The following is a 9313-nucleotide window of genomic DNA, read 5'->3' as shown; positions in this document are numbered from 1 at the left end:
GAAATCTTTTCGGAATAATTATAAATTGTCTTTTTTTTTTGTCCAATTTAATGCATCCTTGCTGAATGACAATTTCTTCAAAAAAATATTACTGACTTCATACTATATTTATGTGTGTGTATTATATGTATTATTTAAATATATATATATTAAATTTTTTTAATAATGCCACTTGTTTGAACATTTTGTTATATTATGCAGTGTCATTCTTAGATTTTTGAAGTGTGGTTTGAGTGGCCCAAATAACTTTCTAAGGTCTGTAAAATACCTTAATAGTCACCTGTTTCTTCCACAGCAGCCTGCAATTATAATTTCTGTGTGGCCTGTTTTCTCTCTCCCCCCCTTTTTCAACTCTGTGTTCTGGTGAACTGGTGTGCTGAAGTCATTCTCCTTTATATGGTATTATCGAGAGGAGAGAACAAGAGCATCCTGTTCTGATCGTTGACATGGCAACCAGTCGCATAACAGGGAGATTTATAAGTCTTAGTTTCTTTGTTTTTGCTGCTTCTTTTTCAGGCAAACTTTTAGTCATTATCTCTACAGGATCTCTACTCCCCCCTAACTTGTGAATCATATCAGGAAAACTTCCAACTAAACTTTGACTGTGGTGACTGGTACACGGTTGTAATACTGATAGGGTGGTACCATACTGATACCATGCTCCCCTCAACTTTCTGTATCTTACCATGACTATCAGTGTCTCAGTCTACACAAGAGCTCCAGTACTTTAGTTTCCTTTAAGGTTATTGATATTTTGAGAGAAGCAAAGAGCCCCAAGACAGTCTCACTACGACTTTGTATCATTGCACCCTTAGTGGAATGAGTGTTGATTTCCATCAAAGAGTCCAGCTCAAAAAAAATGTTATTGATATTTAAAAAGGTCCAGAGCAGTTTAAAGCCATGCTTGACAAAGAAGATTCTGAAGGCTTAGGACTGGGGAACAGATGTGTTATTATTAATACTATTAAGTCAAATGGTTTATTAGGCACAGTTCACCAGAAAATGAAAAACTTGTCATTTTTTACTCAGCCTTAATTTTGTTTCAAACCTGTCTTTCTTAAGTTTGTGGAAAACATAAAATGTTTGGTTGATCATGTTTGATATATTCCATATCGAGGATTGTCAAACTCCAAAAATTAATAACACCTATTAAAACTATTTTCAATTCTATTTAAGTCATATGATTCTTGTGTGAGAAATGGACCCAAACTAAAGTTATTCTCTGAAAGTCTTTGACATGGCTGCCAAATCTCATTCATGAGTCATGCGATATGTCTGTTAAAAGACACACAAAATTCAATGACATCATTTGCTGACATCAAAAAAATAAAGGTTCCAAAAGGGCATTTCTATACAGCGATACTGCAATAGTCAACTCGCCTTTATTTATACAACGCTTTATACAACACAGATTGTCAAAGCAGCAGAGGGACAATTAGAAAACAGTTTATCAGTTAAAGTCAGTCCATTGTTGACTTCAGTGATGTCACTGTACAGCTCAGTTTAGTTATCTTCTATAGTGTCTGTACAGCTGTAAAGTCAAAAATGTTTGCCAGAAATTGTGTCCCCAACTAAGCAAGCCAAAGGAACGCAACAGTGTGCAAGGGAACCAACAACTCATCGATGACAGAAAGGGGAGGGAGAAAGGAGAAACCTTGGCGGAAACCAGGCTCAGTCGGGGGGCCAGTTCGTTCTTCTTATCAGACGAAGCCAGAATGGTGTACATCAGGTGTTATGGGAAGTGTTCCCAGTTCCAGTTAACCTAATTAATGCAGCCTAACAATTGTTTAATTGATTTGAATTATAAAAAAAATATTGTGTTATGTGTATGCTAGTTTTTAAAGAGATATGTCTTAATCTTAGATTTAAACTGACCATAGTGTGTTCTGTCTCCTGAACAAAGCAATAGGGAAATTACTAGTCATCCAGTATCCAGATATGCACTCTGTTAGTTTTGCGAATTGGTTATGTTTCATCAGGCCGCAAAGAAATATAGAGCTGAGTATCATCAGCATAACAGTGAAATCTAACACCATGTTTCCTGATGTTAGCTCCCAAGGATAGTTTTGCTAATGTAAATCTTGAAAAGCAATGGTTTTCTAGTACTGAGCCTAGTGGTACTCCATACTGCACTTTGTGAATGATTATGATACATTCACTGCTACGAATTGATGACGGTCAGATACAGAGCAAGCATGATTTAATAATCATGCCAATGCAATACACTAATACAACATAATTTTCGAGTCTATTCAAAAGAATTTTGTGGTCGATAGTGTCAATGCAACGCTAAGATCCAGTAGCATTAATAGTTAGCTACAATCCCACGATGAGGATGAGTAAGAGAAGGTAATTTGTAAACTCGATTGAGAGCAGCCTCGTTTACTATGAGACGGTGGTTTTAATCCAGTCTGGAAATCCTCACAAATACCACTTTTCTGCTTAGAAAAGAACATAGTTATGAAGAGACTACTCCTTTTTCCCCTAGTATCTAGTACAGGGATCTCCAACCCTGCTGGATGGTAGAGCCTACCATCCTGCAGACTTTTCAGTTCCAACCCTGCTCCAACACACCTGTCTGTAATTATCAAGTAGCCCTGAACACCTTGAATTAGCTGGTTCAGGTGTTGTTTGATTGGGGTTGGAGCTCCTATTGTGTACGGACGGGTATAGCTCTCCAGGAGCAGGGTTGGAGACCCCTGATCTAGTATATACCAGTTTCTATTATCTACCTAGATAGAAGAAACCACTCTTAAAAAAAGGTGGGGTTTTCACAACAAGGCCATTGAAGAACCTTTTTTTAATGTAAAGAACTTTTGTGCACATGGAAAAAATTCCCATGGAGTTAAAGGTTGTTTCATGGAACCATCAATACCAATAAAAAAAACCTTTATTTTTAACAGTGAATTCTTAAGAACCATTTTTTTCTTTATGTGAAGAACATTTAAAAAATATGACAGAATCTTTTGTGAAATGGAAAGGTTTAATAAATATATGAAGGTTCTTCATGGAACCATAAATGCCAAGAAAGAGTATGGCATTAACAATGACTCTCATAAAGTAATTTTTATTATGCTTTTTCTCATTTTTGGATTCCCTGCTCTCCATCCACTTTTATGGTACGGGAAATAGCAGTGTAAATATTCTGCTAAAACATCTCCTTTTGTGTTCTTCGGTAAAACAGAGATCATACAAGATGAATTAAAGAGACAAAAAATAATAATAGTTTCATTTCAAAAATAATAAATTAATCTGAAGGTTGTTGTGCTTCTACACAGGGAGAGGAACTAACTTACTGCATTAGGGAAATGTGACTGTGTGACATCACAACAGAGTAATAAAAGCCCATTTGCAAGCAGAACCCAGCCAGTACAGCCATTCATTCAACAAAGAGTGGTCTTGTCCTGGAGTTACCGTGCAGTAACAAGGAGGATCGGTGAGTATCCATTCGCTTTACTTGAGACAAATTGTTACCTTAGAAGTTGATTCCATGGTGTGCTGTCCACTGAGTATGACCTACAGTTGCTCAGATTTGGATTTAAACACTTGTTGATCGAGACAATACAATTTAAGACAGTGGAGAGACGTTCATATAGCTGTTGTTCATGTTATTTGGATTCTGCATACATGGGAGAGGCAGTGAGCCACAAGGAAATCAAGTGACTTGCCTTAAGTGTCAGGGTGACGGGATGCAGCACAATGGCGCTGTTGTGGAGGTTTTTAGGATGGGATGGTCTTGCATGGGGAATCCTGTCAGTGTCCGCACACACTTTGCAGAGAATTGTCACTTTGTGAGGGAACTGTTAAAAGTCTGATAAATGATTAATGCATCTATTCCATTTAAACAATAAACTGTATGATAAACCAGAGATCTTAAAAAGATAAAAAAAAGGTTTAATATTGAGCTATGAGACAATGTAATATGAGCAAATTAATTGTCTATTCTAGTCTGTCCCAGGACAGGTTTGAAAATGTCACTGTGTAGCCACGTTTCAACTTTGCTGAACTCTATCATATGACATGGAAGCCTCCAGTTCTGTGTGTGAGTTCCTGTAAAGTGTTTGTGCGGGCTGTCAAAGCAAATGAACAGGAAACACATTGTCACTTTAGAGACTTATATTTTGTATGTGTTTTTTTCTACATTTGTGTGAAGTAGAGGCCTTCTGCATTACTCCTGTATGCATATATTCTACATATTACATAGAGACTGATTCAGAATTCTAGCTGCACTTAAAATTTAAGCAGATATTTCTCAGAAAGTGACATCGTGTATGCCATGTGTGTTCTCATGAATCATAAAAAGAACAGGATGCTTAAGTTAGTCACAGTATTTAATTAGATTCAATAGTTTTATGAAATGCAAGATACATTCTTAAAATAAAAGATTAATTTTAGGTTTTAAATGTTTTGCTGTTGTTTCACTATTAGCCCTACTTCTCACAACTGCAAATTTGTAGCATATATTTTTTATATTTATATTTTTTTTTTTTTGAAGAAAAAATAAGCCTGTTACTGTAACCATTTTTCTTATAAGTTTTTCAATAAGTAATGCAGTAATCATGACAGAAAAATACAGTTTATCCTCTATGTTCACACTGCTTTTGGGTTAGAGAGAGAAGGCACTGACAGATGAGAAGATCTTTTTTGGGAGACGTGCAGGACAGGAAACAGAGAGTGCGAAGGAAAGATTTCTTCAGTGGCTTTCATGAGCCCAAATGCCTTTCAAATAATGTGTGACAGAACACCGAGATAATGATCCAATGTGTGTCTGGCGTTTTGTGAACCATGTAGATTCGTGTGATTGACAGTGTTTCAGAGATCTCCTGCAAAATCTTGTGTTCTGCTGATGGTACAGTCATGTAACGAGACGAGACTCATGAACAGGCGATGGTCTTGCTCAGATACGCTGTAGTCATAAGACACTGAGGAAAGAAACACTGTTCACACCAAAGTCGAGGTTCAAGTAAAAGACATTGCTGCAGTTTCATTTTAGTTAGTTTGTACAGCAGTAACCAGTAACCGTTTTTTTTGTTGTTGTACTCAAGTATTTTATTACTAAAAAAATGTGATCCGATTTGTGAATAAATCAATCTTTGGACGGATTTTCGATGTGATTCAATAGCTGTAACATCTAACTGATTCAGTGATCCAGTTGAGAGAAAGTCTCTTTAAACGAGAAAAATATGATCCTTTTTTTTTTTCTCTCAAAGCAATAAAAAGTTGCTTTCAAAGCTTAAAGTGCTGCATCCTCATAATCCATAATTTCATACTGAGCTCTAACCTCATAAAAATAATTATGAAAAGTATGGTTGATCTTTATGTCATAATGTTGACTTTTTATATAATAATTACGACTTTCAATGTCATAATTATTATGACTTCATCATAATTTTTTACTTTTTGTCTCATAGAGAATCTCATAATGTTGACTTTTTAAGTCATAGTTATGAATTTGTATATTGTAATTATGATTTCTTCTTGGAAATAAGCTTCAATATTATGGAATAGAACAAAATAGTAAGAAACATAATCAATTTATAGATCAATACTTTTAATACTAAGTACATTCAAAAGTAAAATGTTTATACTTTTACTCAAGTGAAAATTGTAAGGAGTGTTTTTTTCTTTTATTAATAATATTTCAGCAGGGCATCTGTATTTTTAACTCAAGTAAAGGATATATGTACTTCATCCACCAGTATTATTTTAGTATCCCTATTTTACTATAACAAATTGAAATGTTTGTTTTTAATTTGGTGTTTCCATTTTCATTTTAATCTTAATTAAAGTTTTTAAATTAGTTAAGGTTTTAAATTACTTAACAGCTTTTAATTAAGGTTTTTGTGATTTTGTTGTGTTTTTTGTCATTTTATTAATTTCTTTTATTAGTATATTAATTTTTATTTCAGTTTTAATTTCATATTTTACGTACATCAAGTTAAATTAAATGAAAACGACAAATGTTTGCTTTGGCAACTAGCTAAAATAAAAAAACTTTTAAGTTTTTTTTTACATTTTGTTTCAGTTAACGTATATTGTAAACTGAGAATTTAAAGTTTATTTAATTTTTTTCAAGTTCAAATAAAATGGTCTTGTTTATTGTTAGTTTAACCCAACCCCCACTTTGAGCTTTTAGTTAATACCAGCAACAAAGAGACTTGCCATTAAAGTAAGATGACGAGAGCAAATGATCAGCTGAAGCAAAACAGTCAGGTTTGACTATGATTATAAGAATTAGCTCTGAAATGACAAGGAAAGACAGAAAAGTGAAAAAGACAGTTAGTGAGCATCAGTACAGTTAAAGAGACAGTTAGTGAGCATCAAAGTGTGTACAGGAGAGTGAAAGTGTAGAATAATTTTAGATAAACACTGGCACAAACATGCATGCCCGATTCATGCTATAATCAACATCTTGTGCTCCACAAACAATACACTGTCAATGACATCTCTCTCTCGCTTTTTTTTTCAGAATGGGACAAAACCAGGGCAAGGAGGGGGAGCTAGGGCAGGACAACAGCTCTACAGGACCAGAGGAAAAGGGACCAAGCCAGACCCTGGGGGAGCCAAAGAGGAAGGAAATCTAACCATTGAAACTCATGGTGTCTGGACAGATGAGGAGAACACAGCCAAAGGAAGATTGGATGGAGGCCCAGGCAGGGAGTCACCATCACCTACACCAGTGCATGGTTTGGATTCTCATGATAAGGTCTGCACTCCCACAGATGATTTTGGAGGGAGGGGATGGTGAAAAAGAGGGAGGAATGAGGGGGAGTAGCGAGGAAGGCAGGGCTGAACCGCTGGGCTCCACAGCAAGCTGAATGGAATCGCACAGTCTGACAGCTGCATCGCAGTGCACATGGGAGGCTGGCGAACCAAAACCACGACAGAAAAGACTTGGAGAGTACACTAGAAAGACGATCAGGACAACCTTAGGTGTGACCTTCCTGGTGAAGATAAAATGAAAGGCTTCGCAAAGGAGAAAACAGGAGTAAGAAGTGTGCTTCATATGTAAAGAACGAAATGGAGTCTGTCTGTGGAAGATGACGACAAGCTAAAGAGTCAGGAAGAGGTCAGAAAAAACTCGAATTTTGAAGCTGCTTGTGCTATTAGTCTAAAAAATACAGGGCCTACCTTGGAGATTCTGGAAAGGAAGAACATTTCAAAACCATGTGGTGGGATGCCAACACCAACGGTCACTGCACGGTTCAAGACCAAGCTTTAGTCATTACCGGAAAATGTCTCGGTGAAGACCAGCATGACTGAATCGCAAAACCAAGGGGCTGATTAACAAGCGAAACATGAAAACATCAAAGGACACTTTGAGGCAATTCAGCAAAGTAAAGAAGAAAGAAAGAAGAAGCTGCCAAGAGAATCCACATAAGGTTGTAACAGAAACCCCAAACGCTGAACATTCCTCCTCGAAGAACGTCGAAAACCAAGGTGGTCAATGACGGATGTCCACTCAGCCAGAGAACCAGAAACCCCACATCTGAACGATCTCCCTGATGAACATTGAAACCCAGGGGGCAGTCCATGAAATATGTCTGCAGAGCCAGAGAAAATGTTACGGGGTGTCAGCCAACAGATGATGTCATAAAAGACCAGATTTACTAGTTCATCTCTGGCAGGTGTGGATTTACAAAGTAAAGCGGTGAGTCTGGAAAGAGCTCAGAGCCCGGAGGACCTCAGCACCTTAGAAGTGGCATCCAGTCACCTTGGGGTCACTCTGAGACCCCAGCGACAAATATCTGCGGGTGAATTCTTTCCACAGGCCGAGCTTCAGAGTTGGTCAGACAGTGGCCGGGCCTGTACAAAGGAAACCTTCCAGTCTGGGACGATCATCCACTGGGAGGTCTATTAAAAATCAAGATGGCCACAAGAGAGGAACTGAAAGAAAGAGAAAATCGGGAATCGTGCTTCAAAGGTTTTCTGCGATCCATTTCCGCCCATGAAAAAAACCACCTGAGATAAAAAGATCTTTCTCTGCATGGCTCCATAACAGAAACCCCTCCAACGGAAGATGTGATTGTTTTGTGTCATCTAATATTGACAGTGTAGGTATGCTGGGTGAAAACCAAACCCTGCCGCTACAAAGCTATGACAGAAATGTATTACATTCTCGCTGAAGACAGTTACTAGATTCGAAACCCCCATTGTAAATCTGATGTTCACGTTATGCAAAAAAAATGAAAAAAGAGGATCTCCCTCTTTTAGCAAAGGCCAAAGAACACACAGAGAAAAGTCTGGAATGGTTTCTGCTGAAAACGAGCTCCACAGGAGTTGATAGCAAACCCTTACAGAGACGGTGAAGGATACTACACATTGAGATGGAATCCAGCACGTTCATCTCCAATAAGTGCAGTGATTGATGTCGAAAGATGCCTACAAAACAACAGAGGTTAGATGGTCAAGCTAAAGCTACTCAGAGAGAGGAGAGACCGGGTCGGTAAGTCTAATCAGAATCCTATCAGCTTGCGCAAGGAAGGAAAACATCGCAACTGGTTCTATATCTGAGCTCATTGCTGGTCCTGATTACAGTTTCAGGTCACATAGATGATAGGCCAAGTGTGGACAAGAAAACAGAAGGCACTCTGTCTGGTTCTTCTCAACTTCAAGAAAAATGTTTTTTTGAAGATTTTTACAAATACGTCAACCCATTCCACTATAAGCCAGACAGCCGTATCCAATCAGGTCTGGGCCGGTTGTGCTGCTGGAGCGCATTAGCAGACAACGCTGCAAACACATCTGCTGCACAAGATGTGCAGCATTACTCCTCCATGTGCAACTAATAAGTATGCAAGCTAACGAGAAACAAGATAAAGAGCAGAACAAAGCTGTCGACACAAGCAAATTGTATGTGGTAGAGGAGAAACGTTTCAAGCCAGCTTGACCAAAAGCACGCAATAGAAAGAAAACCCGACCACCATCATGGAAACACCACAGGGTGCACAGAAAAGAAATGTTTCTGATTTATAATAAAGGAAACTATTGAGATGCAGAAAGAAGATGAAGGAGTTGGACCAAGCCAAACTGAGGCCCGAGCTGATCTGACCTTAGATCCAAACCACAGTCTGTGAAAAGTGTCACACGTGAAAGCCGCATTTTGATCCACCAAGGAAATCACCTGACAAAGCACTAGAGAGAAAAAACGTTCAAGTACGAAAACGTGTAGGACCCGGTCTGAAAACGGATGTTAATCATTTAATTGCACCGACCCCTTGCTGGATAGAAAAGATGAGACAAAGAAAACCCCATATGTTGCATTGTGTTGCTATTAAACCCAGACCCAATATGGCATGACTTACAGCACCAT

General features: G+C 37.9%; 1 pseudogene; it reads left to right on the top strand.

Annotated features, from left to right (window-relative positions):
- The first annotated feature begins 6470 nt into the window (after window positions 1-6470).
- Window positions 6471-7861, top strand: LOC122145113 (annotated as a pseudogene).
- The last annotated feature ends 1452 nt before the right edge of the window (window positions 7862-9313 follow it).

The sequence above is a fragment of the Cyprinus carpio genome, chromosome A5 (genome assembly GCF_018340385.1).
Source record: "Cyprinus carpio isolate SPL01 chromosome A5, ASM1834038v1, whole genome shotgun sequence".
NCBI lineage: Eukaryota > Metazoa > Chordata > Actinopteri > Cypriniformes > Cyprinidae > Cyprinus > Cyprinus carpio.
This window is presented reverse-complemented; position numbering and strand designations above follow the sequence as displayed.